Here is a 25,111-nt window from a genome sequence, read left to right as displayed (position 1 = left end):
TGTGGTGGGATATTAAATATTCACCTCACCACAGTACATTTAAACTTTCGATGGCAGTCCTGCAGCCTGGCCAACACAAGAGAGAGCAGACATTCATGTGTGTTGAAGTGACAGCAGTTCCATGACGAGGTTTAAGATTAGAGAGTTCTGTAAGGAGTTTGTACATTCTCCCTGTGTCTGTGTGGGTATTCTCCATGGAGTCCGGTTTTCTCCCATCCTTCAAAATGTACCAAAGGTATAGATTAATGGGGTGTAAATTGGGCGGCAGGGACTTGTAAGGCCAAATTGACCCTACGGTGCTGTATGTCTAAATTTTTAAAAAAATAATAGATTTAGGAGGGACCTGAGAAGCACCTTTATCATATGTGATGTACATTTGGAACAAGCTGTGAGAGGAAACTGTAGAAATGGATATAAACACAAAGTTCAGGTGTCATTTGGACAGATTTATGGATAGAAAAGGTTCTGAAGGATATGGAACAAATGCAGGCAAATGGGATTAGCTCAGGATGCCAATTCAACCAGCATGGACTTGTTGAGCCGAAGGACCTATTCCTTGCTCTTTGACTGTAGAGATGCTGGAATAATGCAACTTTAATACAACATTGCATGAAGAGATAAATACTGCACGTTAATAAGCAGATAAATCTATTGAGTTTGTTTGTCCAAGTTTTCAATTTATAAGTTTTTTTCACACTTTCTGTACAGATGACAAACCTTCCAGAGCAGGTTAAAGAGAAAGGAATTAAGGGATGTGGGGACGTTGCAGGACATTGGATCAGTGTCCATCACGCAGCCCAGGGATTATTCTTATCCCATCATTGACCCCAAGATGGAACTCAGGGATTGTTCTTCACCCACTATAGGGATTGTTTCTGCGCATTTATTGTCTTTCAGACACAATTCTGCCTTCACTGGACTGGTCGGTGCCAGACCCACAATCTTCACTACTCTGGTGTAACTGGAGGGGTGAATTTCAGCACCCATGCAGCTTAATGAGGAGCAATAACTCAGTTCCTCACTGAATAAGGGTTTTTGTAACATTTTCAGAGAGGTTTGATAAGGCCCACAGTAAAAAGAATCTCAGGTTTGTATGTAATGTCATATATTTACTCTGACAATAAATCTGAAATCTGAGTGCAAGGAGGGAAGCTCAGAAAACCACAAGAGACTGGAGGCACTCAACAGGTCAGATGACATCCACTGAGAGAAATAGTCCATGTTTGGGGTCAGACCCCTTTTCGAGGCAATGAATCCTTGAACTAGTTTCTGTGTGCTGGGAGCGGGAGATGTTCGGTCACCAGGATTCGCCTATCAATCAACCACTTTGCCATTTGAGTTATTTAATGCACACAAGAACCTGAAGGCTAAACAGAACTGCTTGCTGGATGTACTGTGCGAGTTCTGACAGAGGGCATCCACCTGGAAGACTGATTCCATCTCTCTCCCTACAGCTCATGCCCGAGTTGCAGAGTATTTCTAGCTTCTTGTTTTGGTTTTATTTCTTTTTATTTTCTCCTCCTGTGTTTTGGATGCAAAGGCACCGTTCTGCACCTGCTGTAAGGGAGAGACAGCGCTGGGGTGGCTCCTGCGCTCAGGAAACCTGCTTCCTCGCTGTGACCAGTTGAGGGAAGCCATTCAGGAGGAAACAAACCCGCAGCCAAAGGGTGTTACATTCTCAAACCGAGACGCGTCGGGAAAACACTGCACTCTGTACACCACCACCTCTGTCCACTCATCTGCTAAATTTGGAAACATTTCTAGCACTGGTTTAAATCTCCTGCATGGAGAGAATCTTTAACAGAGAGCAAATCACAAAAATTTGTAGACGCCATGGATGAAGTAAAAAACACAAAATGCTGAGACACTCAGGTCAAACAGTGTCCTTCATGTAGCAAAGGTAAAAATACATAACTGACAGTGGAAACTCAGGACTATCTTATACTGGAGCATGAACACTGCAAGACTATAAAAGCCACATCACACTTAAGTGGTGAGCATGCTCAATGTAACAGTATATTCATTCATGACAAGCTGCCTGGCCAGTACTGATGTAAGTAAAAGTTGGTGCTGTAAACTTACAAGCTTTTCTGAGTGTTTATTAAGATCTCCGATGGTACAACCGAGGACATAACATGGTGGGAGCGGTGGGATTGACAGAAACCTACATCATATCAGAAAAAAAAATCCCTATAAACCAAAATAAACAGGAAGAGATGGAAACAATGAAAAAACACCATTACTTGACTACCAGAGCTGGAGAAAAAAATGGCCGCAGCAGCAGCATTACACCCAATAATGGACTGGGAAACCGATGACATCATTGAGGCTTTTAAAAAGTTCAAGCAGAAGTGCAACCTGCATTCAAAAGTCTCCTCAAGGGAATCATACCAGAGGAAAAGGTTAGTTACATCCTTCTTTGGACAGGGCACCAAGGTCTAGACCTGTGCTGGCTGAAAGGGAAGAAGATAACCCAGAAAGGATATTAGAAAAATTTTCTTCTCATCTGGAACTGAAATCCAACCATAGAATAAAGCGATTTGAATTCCAGGAATTAAAACAAGAGCCTGACGAGCCAGTAAATAATTTCCTTACAGGGCTAAAGAACATGGCAACAAAATGCAAATTCAAAGAAATAGAGGGGAGAAAAGTAGACCAACTAATTTGGGGAAGCGCTCAACCTGAAGTGCAGAAAGCTTTCATAGGAAAAGACAGCTTGAAACTAGCAGATGGCGTAGACGCAGCTAGGGCCTTCGAGGCCACTAGGAGGCAAAAGCAATCCCTCTCCATGCAAGCCAACATGCAGCACAGAGATAAAAGGGTCGATGCCATAAAGCGCATGCAGAGAAAGTCGCAGACATCCAAGGACTGCAGGAAGTGCGGCAGAATACACCCCTTTGATGACTGCAAGAAATGACCCGCGTATGGTTCGAAGTGCAGGACCTGTGGGAAGGTCAATCTTTGGAAAAAGATGTGTAGGTCTGACAAGAAAAGAGAAAGAAACCAAGAATACAGAAGTACACCACGTCAAGGGAAGTGACAGCAGTGACTCCAATTCACTGACGCTCGGCATCGAAACAATACTCCTTCATGAGATATCCAAGAAAGGGAAGGGAGAAAAAGATGAATTGCACACCACGATCCAAGTTAAAAGAAAGATCAGAAACAAACCAACAACATTCAACTTGAAAAAGTTGGATACTGGATCACAAAGCAACAACCTCCCGCTTAGACTGTACTGCCAAATGTTCTCCGAGTACATCAAGAGTGGGTACCCGGAGGAAGGCACACTAGAAGCCGCAAATGTCATGCTCACAGCCTATGGTGGCCCGTGATTAAACAACTAGGAAAAGTCCAAATAAAAGGCAAACATAAAGGAAAAAGCATCATATGCACATTCTTCGTGGTTGATGCAGATGGACCAGCAATCCCAGGCCTGAATAGTTGTCAAAAATTTCAGCTAATTTCTGCAAACAATGAGATCATGGAGAAGAAAATGTCCAAGAGGATCAATAGCGACACCCCACTTGAGCAACGGCCTCCGTTCATAAATAAGGCCGAGCTCATGGACATGTATCCTGAATGCTTCGATGACACAGTCGGGTGCTTTGGGAACTTTGAACACCACATTACTATAGACCCAAAATACAAACCAGTAATCCATGCTCCACGGAAGGTGCCAGTAGAACTAAAACAAAAGCTAAAGCAGGACCTGGAAGAAAAACGAGTCATAGCAAAAGTAGTCGAGCCAACTGACTGGGTAAATTCTATAGTAGTAAAAGAAAAACCGAATGGCCACCTAAGAATATGTCTAGACCCTAAAGACCAAGCAATCAAAAGAGGGCACTATCCAATACCAATGCTGGAAGACATCACTTCTGAACTAGCGGGATCCAAAATCTTCAGTAAGCTAGATGCCAAGAATGGGTATTGGATTGTGAAGCTGGATGAAGAATTGGCACTACTAACAACTTTCAACACTCCATTCGGCCGGTACAAGTTCCTGCGGCTACCATTTGGCCTAAAGGTGAGCCAAGATATCTTCCAGCAAAAAATAGATGAGACCTACAGGGGATGCAACGGTGCTGTGGGATTGCAGATGACATCCAGATTTTTGGCAGAGGCGGGAAAACCCACGATCTCCACCTACATGAGGCCATGGAGAGAACAAGAGGGGCCGACATCAAACTCAATGCAGACAAATGCATCATTAAGGTGGAGGAGTACTAGTTTTTCGGAATGGTGTACACATCGGAAGGGGTCGGGCCAAGCCCAGAGAGGGTAAAAGCCATTGCTGAAATGGAACACCCAAAGGACATAAAGGAATGAAGAAGCTTCCTCGGCCTGGTCCAATATACGAGTTCCTTCACCCCCCACATGTCAGACCACACAGCCAACCTCAGAGAGTTGCTGAAAGAGGATGTGGAGTTTCAGTGGTCATCATCACATGGACGAAATTTCAACCAGCTTAAGGAAGTGGTCTGCAGAGAAGTAGAACTGAGCTATTATGACAGAAAGAAATCTGTCACATTGCAAGTAGATGCTTCTTTCAGAGGCCTTGGGGCAGCATTGGTGCAGGAAGGAAAACCAATAACCTTTGCCTCAAAAGCCCTGACTACAGCAGAGAACCAATATGCCAGTATTGAAAGGGAGCTGTTGGTGTCATATATGGATGCGAAAAGTTCCACAAATTCCTCTGTGGGAGACAGTTTATGGTAGAGAGTGATCATCGCCCGATGGAACTCATCCAGAAAAAGAACCTAAGCAAGGCACCAGCCAGACTACAGAGACTACTCCTGTGGCTCCAATGTTACGACTTTACCTTGAAGTATAGGCCAGGGAAGGAAATGATGCTTGCTGATGCCTTGTCACATCTTTCCCCAAATGAAAAATACGAAATGAAAGACATGGAAATCAAGATACATCACTTCGTCAGGGTAACCAATAACAAATTAAATCTGATTAAAGAAGAAACCACAAAGGATGAAGAGCTACAGCTTCTCTCTCAACAGGTGATATAGGATGGCCAGAAAGGATAAAACAGGTACAGCCTACAATACGTCAGTATTGGTCTGTCAGGATCGACATATCCCTGGAGAACGGTGTACTGCTGGCAGGGTCTCGGCTGATAATACCAGAGACAATGATAAAAGAAATTCTCCAGAAAATACACCAAGGCCACATGGGAATGGAGAAATGCAAACTTCGACCAAAGTCAGCAGTTTACTGGATAGGCATGTACAAGGACATCGAAACATGGTGGCTACATGTCCGGCATGCCAGAAATACACAACAAAAAGAAGAGATGATACCCGTGGAAATACCCGCCAGGCCATGGCACACAGTGGGAGCAGATCTGTTCACAGAAAACCAAGAATGGTATCTGATTGTGTCCTGCTACTACTCTAAATTCCCCTTCATCAGGAAAGTAAAGGACCTGAAAGCATCAACCATCGCTGCTGCAGCACGTGCACTCTTCACAGAACAGGGGATACCCGAAAAAGTGATTTGTGACAATGGAACCCAATTCACATCACGTGAATTCAGAGAAATAGCTGCAGAATATGGGTTCACCATCACTACTTCATCACCACATTACCCCAAAGGCCATGGATTCATTGAGAGGCATGTACAGACAATTAAACGCACTCTCACAAAGTGTCGAGAGACAAAGGAAGATCCCTACCTCGCCCTTCTGTCACTGCGAGCCACGCCTTTGAGGGCCAACATGAAATCCCCAGCAGAGCTTCTGAATGGCAGAAAGTACAAGACAACCCTGCCAAGCAAAATCCATCCACCAGACGACCAAGAGGAAACAAGAAGAAAGTTGACTAACATAGAAAAGGAAAGTCGTCAAAATTATAATAAACATGCACAAACACTAACCAGAACTCTTCAGAGTTCATGTTCAAGAGTCAGTGATAAAAACCTGGAGTCCAGCAACAATTGTTAGAGAAGCTGAGATGCCAAGGTCATACATCATTGAGACAGAATCTGGCAGGCAGCTGAGACAAAACAGGACCCATATTCACCCAACCCCAGATCTGACACGGGAAGCACCAGCAGCTTCTAAAAATCCAACAACTTGTGAAGGAATACAAATAGAAACCCCAACCAACAACACCGTAACAACTGAACAGCAAGTAACCGAGGCAAACAACGCCACCCCCCACAACTGCACTAACACCACTGAAGCAAACAGACACAACAAGGTCTATGAGGTGGAGAGGCAACATCCTACCACCAATGTGATTCTGCTGAGAAGAATATTGAACTGCAATTGTATAATTAGAATATTTAATTCTTAATAGCAAGTGCAGGTAAAGAAGCAATTACAATTTATTTTTTAAGAAACCTAAATCTTGTAAATCTTTTAATTTTTAGACATTTTTTTCAAGAAGGAGGGGTTATATACAGTGGAAACTTGGGACTATTTTATGCTGGAGCATGAACACTGCAAGACTTTAAGAGCTGCATCACACTTGAGTGGTGAGCATGCTCAGTGAGACACATTGTAAGAGCCACATCACACTTAAGTGGTGAGCATGCTCAGTGTAACAGTGTATTCATACATGACAAGCAGCATGACCAGTACTGATGTAAGTAAAAGTTGGTGCTGTAAACTTACAAGCTTCTCTGAGTGTTTATTAAGACCTCCGATGGTACAACCGAGGACATAACACTGACGTTTCGAGCTTGAGCCCTTCATCAAAGTATGAGAGAATGTCAGCAGGCATCCAAACAAAAGGGTGGGGGGGGGGTAAAGGGCGGTGGCAAAGGCAGGAGATAATAGGTGGATGAGAGAAGGGAGGAGTCAGCATTGAGGGGGAGGAGGGATGGCTAGGTGGGGAGGGAGGGGAGACTGGAAAGGGAGAGGGGAAAGAAAAGGAGAGCAGGTTTAACAGAAAGCAGAGAAATCAATATTCATGCCAGCTGGCTGGAGGGTGCCCAGATGGAAGATATGGTGTTCCTCAAATCTATGGGTGGTTGGGGCAGGATGGTGCAAAAGGCCATGGACAGACATGTGAGTTTGGGGCCCCAGACTGTGACGAAGGAGAAGGTATGGGTGCAAGTGTTGCACCTTTTACTTCAATCTGTGACAGGTCTCTCTGATGTAGAGAATGCCACAAAAGGGAGCACCTGATGCAGTAAAAGTCCTGCAGATAAGCAAGTGAAGTGTTCCTCCCACCTTGGCACCTTCCCCTCTGGCAACACTTGAAACAGTTGCACCCACACCTCCTCCCTCACCATGGTCCGGGCCCCAAACAGGCCTTTCAAGCAAAGTTACACTTCACTTGTGCATCCACAGGACTGATTTGCTGCATCCAGTGCTCCCTTTGTGGTCTTCCCTACATCAGAGAAACCAGTCACAGATTGGGAGTTTGCTTTGCCGAGCACCTCCTCTCCATCTGCAACCACAGCGACCTCCCAGTAGTCAACCATTTCAAACCTGAGTCACATTCCCAGACTCACATGTCTGTCCCTGGTCATTTGCACCATCCTGCTCTGACCACCCACAGATTGGAGGAACAACACCTTATCTTCTGTCTGAGCACTCAAATGAACATTGACTTCTCTGCTTTCTATTAAACTTGTTCACATTTTCTTTCCCCTCCCATTTCCTGTCTTTCCAGTTCTCCCCTCCCTTCCCCCTTTCCCGCTCAGCCATCCTTCCTCATCCTCATTGCTGCTGTTCCCTCTCTCTCCTCATCCACCTATCATCTCCTGCCTTTGCCACCACCCCCATCATCCCCTAGTCTTTTGTTTAGATGCCTGCCGGCATTCTCTCATACCTTGCTGAAGGGCTTGCCTGAAACGTTGATTAAATATTTCTACCTTTCCTACATAAAGGACAATGCTGAGCTTCTCCAGCATTTTGTATTTTTTTTTAATCTTTAACAGAGAGCCCCTGCTTTAATTTCATGGTTAAAGCCAAAACTAGAGGAGGCAGGTTTAAGGGAGAGGTGTAGCATGAATAAAAGGTCTCATGACTGGAGGGAGAACAAACACTTTTATCAGCTTATAATCATGGGTAGGGTTTCACAGTGTCTTCGGAAGGATTCTGGGTTTAGGCGGGAAACCAGAGTTGTATGTGAGCAGATGGGGGTGGAGCCAGGAGGCAGGGCCAGCCATCAGCACAACACACTACCAGTGAATCCCAGTTCACTGCATTCACCCCTTCCTGTAGAATTTAGGGTCTGTGAATGAAGGCAGAGAGCATGGGTTCAGAAAAAAAATTGAAAAATATACAGTCATTTACGAATTTACAGATTTAAGCAGTTTGGGGGTCTGGAGATCCTGGTGGAGCGCCTTAGCACCGGGGACCCTTTGGGTCTTCTGGTCCCCTTGTGAGGGAGAGAGGTGGACGGGGTCTCCAGCTCAACGGTGGAGGCGGATGCTCTTTCCTCCTGAACCGTATCCCCTAAGGCCCTGACTGGGGGGTGGCGAGAATGAGCTCTGTGGCTCGCAGGGCAATTGAGGCAACAGACCCTCTGTTTTGGCAGGTGCCAGGTCCCTGATGAAGACGGTGTCGTCTCTGCCACCCGGGTACTTCACATAGGTGTATGTGGGATTAACGTGGAGCAGTTTCACCCTTTCCACCAGGGGTTCGGTCTTGTTTCACCTCACGTGCTTCCTGAGAAGGACTGGATCAGGAGTTGTAAGCCAGGTTGGGAGTGTAGTCCCGATGCCGACCTTCTTTTGAAATTGATTAGGAGCTCATGAGGAGTAGGAGTAGTATTGGTCACGGTGCATAGTAGCGAATGGATGGAATGGAGTGCCATAGGAAGGACTTCTGGCCAGTGTGAGTCTGGAAGGCCTTTTGACTTCAGGGCCAGTTTGACAGCCATCCAAACCGTGGCATTCTCCTTTTCAACCTTCCCATTCCCCCAGGGATTGTACCTAGTAGTCCTGCTGGATGTGATGCCCTTCGCCAGCAGGTACTGATATAGCTCATCACTCAAAAACGACGAGGCCTGGTTGCTATGAATATAGCTGGGATACTTGAATAGGGTGAAAATGGAATCTTGGGTCTTCTTGACGAACGAGGTGGGTATGTCTGGACATGGAATGGCAAACGGGAAGCAGGAGTACTTATCAATGATAGACAGGAAATAAGTGTTCCCATTCATGGAGGGGGAGGTCCCTTAAAATCAACACTGAGACATTTAAAGGGCTTGGATGACATAATCAGGTGTGCCTTTGTGGGGCAGTAGAGTGCAGCTTGCACTCCACGCAGACCTGGCAAGACCTGGTCATTTCTCTTACGTTGTCCATGGAGTAGGGCAGACTGCATGTCTTGACAAAATGAGCCATGCAGGTAACCCCTGGATTATGCAAAGACTGCAGTTGGCCGATGTGTGCAGACCCACAGCTTCCTCTGGATAAGGCATCTGGAGGGTCATTAAGGGCTCCTGGCCAATAGGCAATGTCATAATTGTAGGTGGAGAGCTCGATCCTCCACCTAGCAATCTTGTAATTTTAGATTTTTCCCCCCCCCGACATTATTAAACATAAATGCAACAGAGCGCTGGTCAGTGAAGAGTGTAAATTTCCTACTAGTCAGGTAGTGCCTCCAGTGCCTCATGGCTTCTACAATGGCTTGAGCCTCCTTTTTCACAGATGGGTTCTGGAGCTTGTGGGCTTGTAATGTCCGAGAAAAAAATGCAACTGGCCTGCCCACCTGGTTAAGGGTAGAGGCCAGGGCTAAGTTCGAAGCATTGCTTTCTACTTGGAAAGATACATTCTCGTCCACCGCATGCATGGCAGCTTTCGCAATGTGATTCTGGAGGTAGTTAAAAAGCCATTTGGCCTTCAGCCGAGAGGGGGAAATTAGTGGCTTTTAAGGGAAGGTGAACCTTATCACCGTATTGAGGGATCCACTGGATGTAATATGAGAAAAGCCCCGGCATCTCCTCAAAGCCTTTGTGGTCTTGGGAATGGGGAGCTCCAACAGGTGGTGCATCCTATTGGGATTGGAGCCAATGATGCCATTCTCCACCTCGTAGCCAAGGATAGCCAGATGTTTAGTCCTAAACATGCACTTGTCAGAGTTATAAGTGAGGCTCAGGGCTTTTGCCACGTGGAGAAAACTCTGGAGGTTGGTGTCATGGTTTTCCAAGGTATGGCCACAGATGGTGACATTATTGAGATAGGGGAAGGTAGCCTTCAACCCACACTCATCCACCATTCTGATGGATCGATATTCACATGGGTGGCATACCATCACAAAGTGAAGACAAGTTGGACCCAAGGTTCAAGAGGTTTTCTGAAGTTTATCACCTTGTGCCTCAATTCAGGCTCAAGGAGCTCTCATACAAAGCTGAAGGTACTCTTAGACATTCGAAAATGAGCCCGCCATTGTTTATCATAATTACATTTGATATTTTCTCAGGACACAGGCCCATGTGGTCTCTCTCTCACTTCCACATTCCTCTAGTTTTAAATTGTTCAAAATGCCTCAGAATAACTAACCATTTATGTCTATGCCTGCCTTTCCTCCTCATACTCCTTCATACTTCTCCTCATATTCTCAGTGAACAAGTGGTCTTCAGCCAGTGCTTCCATCATATCACTGATAAAAATGTTGATGAGACTTTCCTGTTTAGTAATAGAGCCACAGAGTTGCAGGGACAGCATCCGAAAATCATTCCCATTTACCATTACTGACTGCACGATTAGACTTCCAGTGAGTACATAACGTGTCACTCGTGAAGTCACCACTTGAGGCAGGACCAACTTTAAAATGTCGGGTTCCCAACGAACTTGGTAAATTATGCTGCAGTGGGAAAAGCTACGGAGCATGCCCGGTAAGTTTACTGCTTACTGGGGAGGGTGGGGGGTGGGGGGTTGGCGCTGTGAAAGGGGCTATTGACTTCTCTGCTTTCTGCTAAACTTGCTTGCTTTTCTCCCCCTCCCCTATCCAGTCTTTCCAATTCTCCCCTCCCTTACCCACCCAGCTATCTCTCCTCCTCTTCATTGTTGCTATCCCCTCCCTCCTCTCTCCACCTATCATCTTCTGCCCCTCCCCCCACATTTTTGTTCCGATGCCTGCCGGCATCCTCTCATACCGTGATATAATAACCATATGTCAATTATTGCTCAGAAACAGGCCAGTTTGGCCCTTCTAGTTCATGCCGAACACATTCTCCCACCTAGTCCCAATGGCTGCACCCACCCCATAACCTTCCATACCCCTCTCGTCCATATACCAATCCAACTTTTCCTTAAATATTAAAATCGAGCCTGCATCTATCACTTTGGCCAGAAGCTCATTCCATGCTCCCACCATGCTCGAAGTGAAGAAACTCCCCCTCATGTTTCCCCCTTCAATCTCCATCCATGTTCTCTTGTTTAAATCTCCCCACTCTCAAGGAAAAAGCCTATCCACATTTATTCTATCCGTCCCCCTCATAATGTTAAATACTTCTATCAAATCACCCCTCAATCTTCTACACTCCAGTGAGTAAAGTCCTAGCCTGTTTAACCTTTCCCTGTAGGTCAAACCCAGACCACGTTGTTGTAAATCTTCTCTGCACTCTCTCTATTTTGTTGATATCCTTCCTATAATTCAGCAACCAAAACTGCACACAATATTCCAAATTTGGCTTTACCAATGCCCTATACAACTTCAACTTGACATCCCACCTCCTGTACTCAATATTCTGATTTATGAAGGCCAACATACCAAATGTTTTCTTCACCACCCTATCTACATGTGACTCCACTTTTAGGGAATTATGTACCAGAGTTCCTAAATCTCTTTGTTCTACTGCACTCCTCAATTGTCCACCATTTAACATGTATGACCTTTGCTGAATAGTCCTACCAAAATGTAGCACCTCACACTTGTCAGTATTAAACTCCATCGGCCATCTTTCAGCCCACTCTTCTAATTGGCCTATATCCCACTGCAAGCTTTGAAAACTTTCCTCGCTGTCCATAACACCACCACTTAGTATCATTTGTATACTTACTAATCCAATTTACCACCCCATCATCCAGATATGACAAACAACAATGGACCCAGTACCAATCCCTGAGACACTCCACTAGTCACCGGCCTCCAATTTGACAAACAACTACTCTCTGGCATCTCCTTTACAACCATTGATTAATCCATTTCACTATTTCAACATTAATACCTAGTGATTGAACCTTCCTAACTAACCTCCTATACGGAACCTTGTCAAAGGCCTTACTAAAGTCCATATAGACCACATCCAGAGCCTTTCCCTCATCAACCTTCTTGTAACTTTGTGTTCTTTGTTCTCATTCGCCATCAGCCAGATGACTTCATCAACATCCTCACACCCTGTCTCTTGCAAGGATTTCATCCCCTTCTCTCAATTTCTCCGTCTCTGCCGCATCTGTTCCCAAGCTGAGGTCTTCAGAATTGGTGTGCAGTAATGAGAGAGTAAGTGTCTGAGGGCTGGTGGAAGGAGCTAATCCAATGAAATACCCTAGAATAGACAAATTAACTGCCACTCGGCTGACGAGAATGGCAAGAACATTCCTAGTATTTCAACTTTCATTGGACAGGATAATTTATTCTCTGCTTGCCATCAGCAACAGATGAACCTATCTTTTCAAACGATTGTGGCAAGTCATATTATTGTGATCCATGTGTTGCTGAATTAATCTGGATGATTGCCACGTTATCAGTCTATTAAAGCTTTAATTCCCAGTTCTCTTGACGAAAAAAAACATTAGCAGTTATTATGAAAAATAGTATAATGAAGTGATTAATAACAGATCATGTATTCTGGCGGTTCACCTATCATTGAATACATTAGTCTGGAGTTAATGAATATTTTATTTTAAATCATTTCATTTCCCTCGATCTTAGTTCCAGAAGAATGATGGAAATGTTTTTATCCTTGAGGCACTGTCACTTTTGATTCTGACATAAGGCATGTGTTTCTGATCTGCAATGACAGGACTCCCAGTGAGAATATGAGAATACAAGGGCCATTTAACAAGTATGGATGACACCATTAATGCAGACGACAACACACAATCTCAAGTTTAAGTTACCTTTATTTATCATTCATATCATAACTGCTAATGCCATGCACAATAAGGGTGAAATAGCATTACCCAGGACCATGGAGCAATTTTACATAAATAAGAGTTAAATATTAAAGATCAATACATTAAAACAAAGTCCATGAAATACTAGTGCATGTATGTTTTAGGAATTGAGGAACCCGATGGCTTGGGGGATAAAACTGTTGCATAATCTGGATGTAAGGGCCTGAGTATTATGTTACCTCCTTCCAGATGGCAGAAGGGAGAAAGGTTTACTAGAGCGGTGTGAAAAGTCCTTCAAAATGTTATTTGCCATCTGCATGCGTAGTGTATTGTAGATATCTGTCATGGTAGGAAAGCAGGTCCCAATAATCTTCTTCACTGACCTCACTTTCCTCTGCAGCATCTTACAGTCTGAGATGTTTCCAAACCAGGCGGTGATGCAATTACTCAGAATATTCTCAAGACACCCTCCGTAGAGTGTAGTGAGGATAGAGGGTGGAGATGAACTTTCCTCAGCCTTTGCAGGAAGTAGAGGCGCTGCTGGGCTTTCTTGGCTATTGATCTGGTGTTTAGGGACCAGATGAGATTCTCCATCAAGTGCACACCAAGAAACTTGGTACTCTTGACAATCTCAATGGTAGAACCATCAATCGTTAATGGAGTGTGGTCCCCTGATCTATCACTTTGGAATAGGGAGATCCTATTAGAGTATAATTCATTTTTCAGGTTGAAGACCTTTCATCATGGCGCGCTGTTCATTTCTCCATAGATACTGCCTGACTTGCTGAATGTTTCCACGTTCACTTATTTCAGCAGAGCCAATGGGCCTAGAGGCTGTCATCCTGTTGGCCCGAACCCAGACAGGTTGTACTGCACAGAGGAGAAAGAACTCTGAGCATGCCACCAGGTTTCTCTTTTCCCTTATGTGTTTTTATGACCCCATGTGAACAAGGAGTGATTATATGCCCCAATTTCTACTTAAATGGATCCAATGATTCAGATAAGTTTACAATCTTTGGAGCCCCTGAAAGATTTTGCTGTGTTAGGGGTATTGTATGTTTGCAAGATATTGTGTTTTGATTCACAGGCTACCTTTGTACATGATAGCTCAGGCAGGACGGAGAATATGGGAGAAGAGCAGGGGACAGTCACTCAGCCTGGTGTACCCCTCACACATTGCCTCTCCGCGCGTCACCAATTCTCCTTGCGACTCCTGCTCCTTCCATCCTGTACTTCTTACATTTGGTTTCCCTTTTTTTGCATGCCTAGTCTTTTCTTCCCAGTAATACTGCTCGACAAGCCTCATTCCTCCAGCAGGTTGTGTTTAGCTCCAGATTCCAACATCTGCAGAATCCTCCACTCACCCCACCCCAGCCCCCCCCCCAAAAAAAACCTGGTCTGCTGCCAAATAAGGATTGATCTGATCTTGAGCTCAGTTCCTTGTCTGTTAGAGCCATAGAACATGACAGCACAGAAAAAAAGGCTATTTGGCTCTTCTAATTTGTGGCAAAAAATCATTCCACTAGTCCCACTGACCTGCACCCATTCTATAACCCTCCAGACGTCTCCTATCCATGTATCTATTTATTCTTAAGAGTGAGCCCGCATTTATCAGATCAGATGGCAGCTCGTTCCACACTCCTACCTCTCTACTGCAGGAGGGTCAACCCTCCTGCAGTTAAAAAAAACATTCTCCTTTCCACATTACTGTTACAACCAGTTTTGAACATCCTGGAATATTTTCTGGAGATCTGGCACTCTAAGGAAGGAAAGAAATGCTTGTGATAGGGAAGGGTTAATTTCTGGGATAAAGATTTGTGCCAACAGGAAGAGGCTAAGAAGACTGATTATACTCTCTTGAGTTTAGAAATCTGAAGTAAATACTTTGAAACATACAATAAGGAGCATTACAGGCCAATTTCTTCCCTGTCTGGTTGTTTGTAACCAGGAACTTGGTTCAGAGCAATGAGATAAAGAAGGTCTTCATTTGGAGGATGGTGCTGAGGGAACAGATCAGTCATGATGACTGAACAGGCATGTGACAAGCCACCCAGTGGCTTTGATTATCATGATCTCATGTGACATGTTTCACTTGGTGTTCATTCCTTTTGGAGGAACCGGGTCATGGCATTTAAAGTGCTGTGACTGCTCGGTGGGCCTTTCTGCTGTGATACCTGTTGGATGGACAGGTACCTGATGCACCATCAATAATTCCAGAAGACTGAAAGTTATATAAAACCAATAGGCTTTTATTAACATTAGAATGATAGCACATCCCTGCTGGTCGACTGTCCCGAACTGAAAAGGGGGCTGAGGAACAGTTAATTTTATTCAGGAGTATATGGGAGGAGCCACAGGTACAGTCAGCCAATGGGTGTGCCCAGAGAGTTAAATATACAAACAGTGGTTTACCACATTCACCCCTTGTTTTTAACAAGAGTTTGGTTGGGTGAAGTGCATTAGATGTTATCATAAATTAAACCTTTCAGCTGGTCTGATCTGCTGCTGGAACCATCATAGTATTAGTTGTGGCTATGAAGCAGCGTTAGGGTCCTGGACAGTCTGGGGTGCCTGTATTCAGTTGTCAGCGCTAGTTTGGTGGATGTTTGGCAATGTGTCTGGCAAGCCATCTTTTGGGGCTGGGGTAAGATGCCATGACTCTGATGCATCGTGGGTGATGATAGGTGAGTGGGTGCAGGGTGATCGGTAATGGTCTCCAGAACCCCTGAGGGTGCAAGGTCCCTAACAGAGACTGTGTCCTCGTGCCCATCAGGGTAAGCCACCTAGGCATATTGGGGGTCGGTATGGAGGAGGTAGACCCTTTCGACCAGTGGGTCGGACTTATGGTTCCTCATATGCTTCTGGAGTAGGACCAGCCCTGGGGATGTCACATTCTTCAATGTGGAGTGGTATTGGCAACAGTACATAGGAGTAATTTGATGGAGTGGAGTACTTCAGGGAGGACATCTTGCCAGTAGGAGACTGGAAGGGGTCTAGACCACAGGGCTAAGAGGATGGCCTTACAGACGGTGGTTTTCTCCCTTTCTACCTGCCCATTCACTTGAGGATTATAGCTGGTGTTTCTGCTCATGGCAATACACTCTGTCCAGCAGGTCCTGGCACAGCTCATCACTCATAAAGGAGGGCGCCTGGTCATTATGGATATAACGGTAAAGAGGCTGCGTAGGGCCTTGATGACTGTGGCAACTGGCATGTCCAGGCAGGGGATGCCAATCAGAAAACGCGAGTACTCATTGATAATGTTGAGGAAGTACATGTTGCGGTCAGAGGAGGGGAGGGGTCCTTTGAAATCGATGCTCAGACATTCAAAGGGGCAGGTGGCCTCTATCAGCTGTGATCTGTCTGGTCGATAGAAGTGCAGTTTGCACTCTGCACAGACCTGGTAATTTCTGGTCATTGCCCTAATCTCCTCGACGGAATAAGGTAATTGTGGGCTTTGATAAAGTAGAAGAATCTGGTGGCTCCAGAATGGCAGAGGTTGATGTGGAGGGTTTGTAATCGGTCTGTCTGTGCACTGGTACATGTTCTGCAGGATAGAACACCTCCATATCGTCATGTTGATTTTACATTGTTGCTGGTTGTTGAACATGAAAGCCACTGCAAGGTAAATTGTTTGCCAGCTATCTAGTGTCTCCAGTGCCATACTGCTTCGACAATGACTTGGGCCTCCTTCTCGACAGAGGAGTGTCGAATTTCATGGCCCTGGAGGGTGAGGAAAGAGAAGGTGATGGGTCTGTCCACATGGATAAGTGTGGTAGCCAGAGTGAAGTCGGATGCATCACTCTCCACGTGGATCGGATAGATTCATCCATGGCGTGCATCATAGCCTTGGCAATGTCTGCCTTGATGTAGCTGAAAGCTGCGTGGTAGGGGAAAGGAGGTAGATTTAATGAGGGGTCGAGCCTTGTCCGCATAATTGGGGACGCACTGGGCATTGTAAGAAAAGAAGCCCAGGCACCTTTTCAGGGCTTTGAGGCTGAGGGGAAGTGGAAGTTCCAAAAGCAGGCACATGCGATCGGGATCGGGACCAATGACTCGGTTCTGCATGATGCAGCCAAGGATGACAAGGCGGGTTGTGCAAAATACGCATTTAGCCTTATTATATGTGAGTTTAAAGAGTTTGGCCTGGAGGAATTTTTGGTGTCATGATCCTGCAGGTTATGGCAGCAAATGGTCATGTTGTCCAGATTCGGGAATGTGGTCTACAGCTCATAGTGGTCTACCATTTGGTCCATCTCCTGCTGGAGGACCAAGACCTTGTTGGTGACACCAAAGGGAACCCTCAAGATATAGTAGAGGCGGCCATCCACCTCGAAAGCAGTATATTGGTCGTCCTCCAGGCAGATGGGAAACTGGTGGTATGCTGACTTGAGTTCAACAGTGGAGAAAACCCAATATTGGGTGATTTGGTTTACCATATCAGATATGCGGGGAAGAGGATATGCATCCAGCTGCAGGTATCTGTTAATGGTCTGACTGTAGTTAATGACCATCCTGAGTTTTTCCCCCATTCTTCATCATCACCAGGGGCTCTTCAAGGGCTGGTGTTGGCTTCAATGATCCCATCACTGAGTAGCCACTGCACCTCCGACCTAATAAAGGCCCTGTCCCCGGCACTGTATCGCCTACTTTTGGTGGTGATGGGTATACAGTCAGGGTGAGGTTAGCGAACAGTAGTGGAGGGGTAATCTGGAGAGTTGAGAGTTCACAGGTCATGTGCCGTGGGCAGTCTTCGGGTTTCTGGCTGGAAATGGTGAGGGGAGAAGCCGGGGATTTTCGCTGGTGGAGCACAGTGGGCGATTTAAGAACTGCTGGCTTAGGACAGTGATGGGGGTGGTGTGGGGTCCATCATACTCCATCATCATGCTTTTAAGGTGGCATTGGAAGTCTAGTTCCAGTAGCACAGCAGTGCATAGCTATGACATCACCAGGAGTTTAAAGTCTTTATAGTCTGTACTCCGCACGGTCAGGGACACTATGCTATAGCCGTGGACATCAGCTTTATGGGACTTAGAGGCCAAGGAGACTTTGTGACTCACTGGCCTAACTGCTAGGGAGTAGTGATGTACCATATCCAAGTGAATGAAGCTCTCTGTACTCCATTATCAAACAGACAGCTCGTCACGTGGCCATTTACCTGGATGTCTATCATTGATTTGGCAATCTAGTGAGGACTACTTTGATCCAGTGTGATGGAGGCTAGTGTCAGGTAACTGTGGTGGAGAGTTTGTGTTCAATCGAAAGATTGTGGCATCCAAGATGGTGGCCCCCACAGCCCGCATGCGGCACTGCTGGGTTGGGGTGACTTGGACTTACACTTTCGCGTAATGCCCTTTCTTCCCACAGACCGCATCTTTCACCGGTGTTACGAGCCCAAAGGACCCCAAAACCCAGCAGCTATACACATTCACCACGACAAATGGTTACTTAAACAAAAGTTGTTTTTAATTATCTTTAAACATGAAAACAGAATCAAACTTTAACTTAACTAACCCAACTTAACCCCTTTCTAATTCTAAGCGCACGTGTATGTGATGTGTGTGTAAATTTAAGAAAAGTTCTTTGGTTCACAGTTCAATCTCACTTCTCATTCTTCCAAGTTCACTGGTTGCAGGCAATCACCATACTGTGCACAGAATTTAACATTTATAAAGTTCACCAGGCTTTGGTGCTCGAAAGGTAAATGGTTACCGCTCGGGAAGGTTCTTGTAGAGTTTGCAGAGAGATATTTGTTGTTCCAGGATTTCCACAACTGAGGTACCGCCATTAGGAAACCATGAGATGGCTGCGTTGTTGGCTGAGTAGGCTTCCATATTCTGGAGGGCCACCTGCAAATTGAGCTCACCTTGCTCAAACAGTCTCTGGCAGATGCAGTTCGACCTGATGCCTATGACGTACATGTCTCTAATCATGTCCTCCATTTAGTCCGTGGCTGTCATGGCCTTGGAGTCAGAAAATTTGTAGGTCCTGAATGTACTCAGCACTCGATTCCCCGGGTCGCTGTTTTCGGGTGGCCCGGAGGTGACTCATTTACCTTCTTCAGGTATTGGCCTTTCAGAATGTCCATTGCCTCCGGGTACAATGTGGCGTCCCTGATCATTGAGTATACCAGGGGCCTGACCCAGGAGTGTAGTACCTGCAGCTTGACATTCTCTGATAGAGTGATGACAGATGATGCCTGCAGGAATGCTTCAAAGCAACGCAGCCAGAGTTCAAGGTTGGTGGAGGCTTCAGGTGATTGAGGGTCGATTTCAAACTTCTCCAGTTTCAGGATCTGCTCCATTGTCAACATATATTGTGAATAAAATTGATGCACCATCAATAACTCCAAAAGGCTGTATGTTATGTAAAATTGATAGGCTTTTATTCACAATAGAATGGAGGCCCGTCTATGCTGGTTGACTGTCCTGAACTGGGGAGGGGGCTGTGGAACAGTCACCTTTATTCAGGAGTCTATGGGAGGAGCCACAGGTAAAATCAGCCAATAGGTGTGCCCAGACAGTTAAATATGCAAACAGTGGTTTACCACAATACCAACATTTGCTAAAGACTTTAACAGCTAATGCATAGAACACAGAACCCATGGTGTCCAAGTTAAACTAAAACTCTTCTGCTTCTACAAGATAGTTATCCCTCCATTTCCTGCATATTCATGTGTCTATCTGGAAACATCTTAATCGCTACAATTGTAACTGCTTTTACCATTATCCTGGTAGCCCATTCCAGGCCCATATGTAGCCTCTCCACAGTGAATATCGATCCCTCACCTCTCTTCCCAAATCTGTCCATGGACTGCAGACCTATTGCTACCAAGAGCAGGAGGTACAGCACAGCAGTCCGAGATTTCATGAAGTCTGAGACACAACGTCTGCTCGACGAAGGTATCATCAAACCTAGCACCAGCCCATGGAGAGCGCAAGTAGTAGTGGTAAAAGGCAAAAACAAGTCCAGGCTAGTAATTGACTATAGCAAAACTATTAATGAGTACACACTCCTGGACACTTACCCCCCTCCCTCAAATTTAGGACATGGTGAATGATATTGCACAGTATCGGGTCTATTTGACCATTGACATTCCGATCCATTCCGAGGACCATCCATTTATGGCATTTGAGGCTAACGGTCATCTCCATCAGTTCTGGAGCATCCCTTTCAGTTTTACTAATGGGGTTTCTATCTTCTGGAGGCAGATGGACAAAATAGTGGATGAGTATAGGTTGAAGGCTACCTTCCCCTACCTCGATAATGTCACCATCTGTGGCCATACGTTGGAAGAGCATGATGTCAACCTCCAGAATTTTCTCCATGCGACGAAAGCCCTGAGCCTCACTTATAACTCTGACAAGTGCGTGTTCAGGACTAAATCTCTGGCTATCTTTGGCTATGTGGTGGAGAATGGCATTATTGGGCCCGATCCCGATAGGATTCACACCCTGTTAGAGCTCCCCATTCCCAAGAACACAAAGGCTTTGAGGAGATGCCTCGGGTTTTCTCATATTATGCCCAGTAGATCCCTCAATATGCTGATAAGGTTTGCCCTCTCTTAAAAGCTACTAATTTCCCCCTCTCAGCTGAAGCCCAAATGGCTTTTAACTACCTCCAGAATCACATTGCGAAAGCCACCACGGATGCGGTGGATGAGAATGTACCTTTCCAAGTGGAAAGCGACACTTTGGACATTGCCCTGGCCGCTACCCTTAACCAGGCACGCAGGCCGGTTGCATTTTTTCCTCAGATATTACAAGACCACGAGCTCTGGAACCCATCTGTGGAAAAGGAGGCTCAAGCCATGAGGCATTGGAGACACTACCTGGCTTATAGGAAATTTACGCTCCTCACTGACCAGTGCTCTGTCGCATTCATGTTTAATAATGTTAAGGGGGCAAAATCGAAAATGACAAGATTGCTAGGTGGAGTATCGAGCTCTCCACCTACAATTATGACATTGTCTATCAGCCAGGAGCCCTTGATGACCCTCCAGATGCCTTATCCAGAGGAAGCTGTGCCTCTGCACACATCCATCAACTGCAGTCTCTGCATAATGAGGTCTGCCATCCAGGGGTTACCCTCATGGCTCATTTTGTCAAGGCGCGCAATCTGTCCTACTTCATGGACGACGTAAGGGAAATGACCAGGTCTTGCCAGGTCTGTGCAGAGCGCATGCTGCACTTCTATCGCCTCGCAAGTCATTCAGGCCCTTCAAATGGCTCAGTGTCTATTTTAAGGGTCCTCTCCCCTCCACGAATAGAAACACTTTCTTCTTCTCTGTCATTAATGAGTACTCCTGCTTCCTGTTCACCATTCCACGTCCAAACATGTCCACTATGTCAGTGATAAAGGCCAAAGATTTTATTTTCACTCTGCTTGGGTATCCCAGCTATACTCATAGCGACTGGGGCTCATCCATTATGAGTGACAAGCTACCTCAGAACCTGCTTGTGAGGGGCATCACATCCAGCAGGACTACTAGCTATGATCTCCAGGGGAATGGGTAGGTTGAAAAGGAGAATGCCACGGACTGGAAGACTATCAAACTGGCCCTGACTCAAGTTGGCAGGAAGTTCTTCCTATTGTGCTCCATTCCATCTGGTCGCTACTATGACCCACGTCCAACGCTACTCCTCACGAGCCCCTATTCAATTTCGAGAGAAGGTCGGCATCGGGAACTACACTCCCAACCTGGCTCACCACTCCTGGTCCAGTCGTTCTCAAGAAGCACGTGAGGAGAAACAAGACCAACAGCCTGGTGGAAAGGATGAAACTGCTCCACGCCAATCCCACGTACACCTATGTGGAGTACCCGGATGGCAGGGAGGACACCATCTCCATCAGGGACCTGGCACCCACTGGAACAGAGGGTCTGTTGCCTTAGGTCCCCTGTGAGCCATGGAGCTCATTCTCACCACCCCCAGTCAGGGCCACAGGGGAAAGTGCACCCCCTTCCACTGTTGAGCCAGAGACCCCATCCATCTCTCCTCCCTCTCAAGAGGACCAGGAGACCAAAAGGGGTCAAAGACCCCCCCCCCCCCAGTGCTAAGGTGTTCCACCAGGATCTCCAGACCACTTATATCTGTATGCTTAAATAACTGTATATTTTTCAACATTTTTCTGAACCCATTCACAGACCCTAAATTCTACAGGAAGGGGTAAATGCAGTGAACTGGGATTCACTGGTAGTGTGTGAGGCTGGCCCCACATCCCGGCTCTACCCCCATCTACTCATATATAACCCTAGTTTCCCGCCTAAACCCAGAACCCTTCTGAAGACTACTCTGATACCCTACCCATAGTTATAAGCTGATAAATGTGTTTGTTGTCTCTCCAGTTTTGAGAGCTTTTATTCGCGCTACAAGAACACAATCAGTAAGTACAAACCCCCAGGTCCCTGCAGGAAGTGCCACAGGACAACACTCCTTCCTTGACTGAAACAAATGCCCCACATACTGGTGAAGATGTGCAAGTCTGGTATGATGCAAACAGTAATAACAGTGAATTAAAAGGACAAGGAGAAGATCCACCACATAAAAGGAAACAACAATGAGATCCAACACCCAGATACTGGACATAGAATCCATACCGCTTCATGAGATGTCGGGTGAGATGAAAGAAGAAGCGAGGTGCACACAAGGATCCAAATACAGAGGACAATCCAGAAAAAGCCCACGATATTTAATCTCAAGGTGAAGCTGGATACTGAATCACAAAGTAACGCTCTTCCACTCAGACTCTTACTGCCAGATGTTTCCCAGAGAACATAATAAAAGGGTATCCAAAAGACAGTGCATTGGAAACATCAAATGTCACATTAACGGCCTATGGTGGACCCATGATCGAGCAGCTAGGGAGAGCTAAGATCAATGGCTGCCATAAGGGAAAGATCATCCTCTGTACATTCTTCGTGGTAGATGCAGACGGACCAGCAATTCTAGGTCTGGATAGCTGCCAGGAGTTGCAGTTGATTTCTGTCAATTATGAGATCCAGACAAAGAAAATATCCAAAAGGATCAACAGAAACACAAAACAAAAGAGGAAATGATTTCCACTCAATTACTTTCCAGCCCATGTCACATAGTGGGAACAGACTTGTTCACTAAGATTCAAAAGTGGTATTTAATAGTAGCCTGTTACTACTCTAAGTTTCCATTCGTCAAAAGGGTGAAAGACCTGAGACCATCAACTATCACCTCAGAAATGAGAGCACTCCTTGCTGAACAAGGAATACCTGAGCAAGTAATATGTGACAATGGGACACAGTTCATGTCACAAGAATTCAGGAAGCTGGCTGAAGAATATGGGTTTGTTATCACTACATCATTCCCATACTACCCCAAAGATCATGGGTTCATTGAAAGACGAGTGCAAACTGTAAAACACACACTAGTTAAATGTGAAACAAAAGAAGACCCATACTTAGCTTCTCTATCATTACGAGCAACACCTTTAAGGGTTGACGTGATGTCCCCGGCAGAACTTCTAAATGGTAGGAGATATATAACAACTCTGCCAAGTAAAATACACTCTCCAGAAGACCAGGAGGAAACCAGAAGAAGACTGGCTGACATGCCAGAAGGACGCCAGCATTATAACAAACATGCACAAACATTGCCAGAACTCTTCAGAGGGCAGCATGTGCATATTTAAGAGCCGATGTTGAAAACATGGACCCCAGCAAAGGTCATCAGGGAAGCTGAGACACCAAGATCATACATTGTCGAGACAGACTCTGGCAATCAGCTGAGGAGGAACAGAATTCATGTCCTGCTGACACAAGATGTGATGAAGCAGAAAGCTTTAATACCAGCAAAGCCTGCAACACCATTATCAAGTGAGGTATCAAGTGAAGAGACCACAACTACTAATATTGAAACATCAACGCAGCAGTTGTCAGGTGAAGCACAACAAGCTACATCACCTACATGTGTACCAGCAACACAGAGCCCAATGGTAACAGTCAAATCCAAAAGTTAGCAAAGCAACATACTGCCACCAGTGCTATATCAATAAGAATTATTTTAAAATAGTTTTGTAAATAAACTAGTGTACAAGTTCAGTTACTTACGTTGCACTGGAAAGAGAGTGATAATGAACACTAAATTTTTCTTTATCTTGAGAAAGAGGGATGTTATATAGTCAGGATAATGTGAACTATTTTGTAACTGCGTAAGAATACACCCTTTTCACTGTAGTAACTGTAGTGCTCCACAGTAGGGCGTATATATGTGAATGTGTGAACAGTGTCCTGAGATGGTGGTGGAAGGCATCAGTAAGTAAAATTTCTTCTGTTATTTGAATCTTGCCTCTCTAAGTAATTTTACAAGCCTCCCAAGTTACACAGAGACAGAACAACCTCTATGTGACTTTTTAAACCTGGGATAAAGATATTGACTGTCCTCCCCACAATTTTATAAATCTGTTAGCTCTGCCCTCAGCCTTCGACACTCTATAGAAAATAACCCAAGTCTGCCCCAACCTCTCCTTATACAGTATCTCATGACCTCTAATCCAGACAACATCCTGGTAAACCTCTTTTCTACCCTTGTTGCTGTAAATAACTTAACTGCCCCCAATGCAACAGCTGCTCATTTTAGTTGCAAAATTATTAGTTGTGAAAGGCACTTGAAAAAAGGTTCTGAAAGGGCTGTGTTGCTCCCCGCTCTCTCAATCCTGGCTAAATGCAGACAGTTTGCCTCACGTGTTGTTTCTGAGAGCATGCAGTAATGTATTACATTAATTATTACTGTCAAATAATACAAATTAGTTCATAGCATTCTGGAGGGGGGAGGGAGCAGCCAGATGTCATGGTCCATATGGGGACCAAGGACAAAGATAGGAGTAAGGATGAGGTCCTGAAGAGGAAATATAGGGAGTTAGGAAAAAAATTTAAAAAGCAAGACCTCAAAGCCGGTAATTTCAGGATTGCTTCCTGTGCCACGTGCTAGAGACGGTAGGAACAGGAAGATGTGGCAGATGAATGCGTGACTGAAGAGTTGGTGTGTGGGGTAGGGGTTCAGATTTCTGGATCATTGGGATTCTCTTCTGCGGAAGCTTTGACTTACAC

The sequence above is a fragment of the Narcine bancroftii genome, chromosome 2 (assembly GCF_036971445.1).
Source record: "Narcine bancroftii isolate sNarBan1 chromosome 2, sNarBan1.hap1, whole genome shotgun sequence".
NCBI lineage: Eukaryota > Metazoa > Chordata > Chondrichthyes > Torpediniformes > Narcinidae > Narcine > Narcine bancroftii.
Note: the sequence above shows the minus strand (reverse complement) of the source record.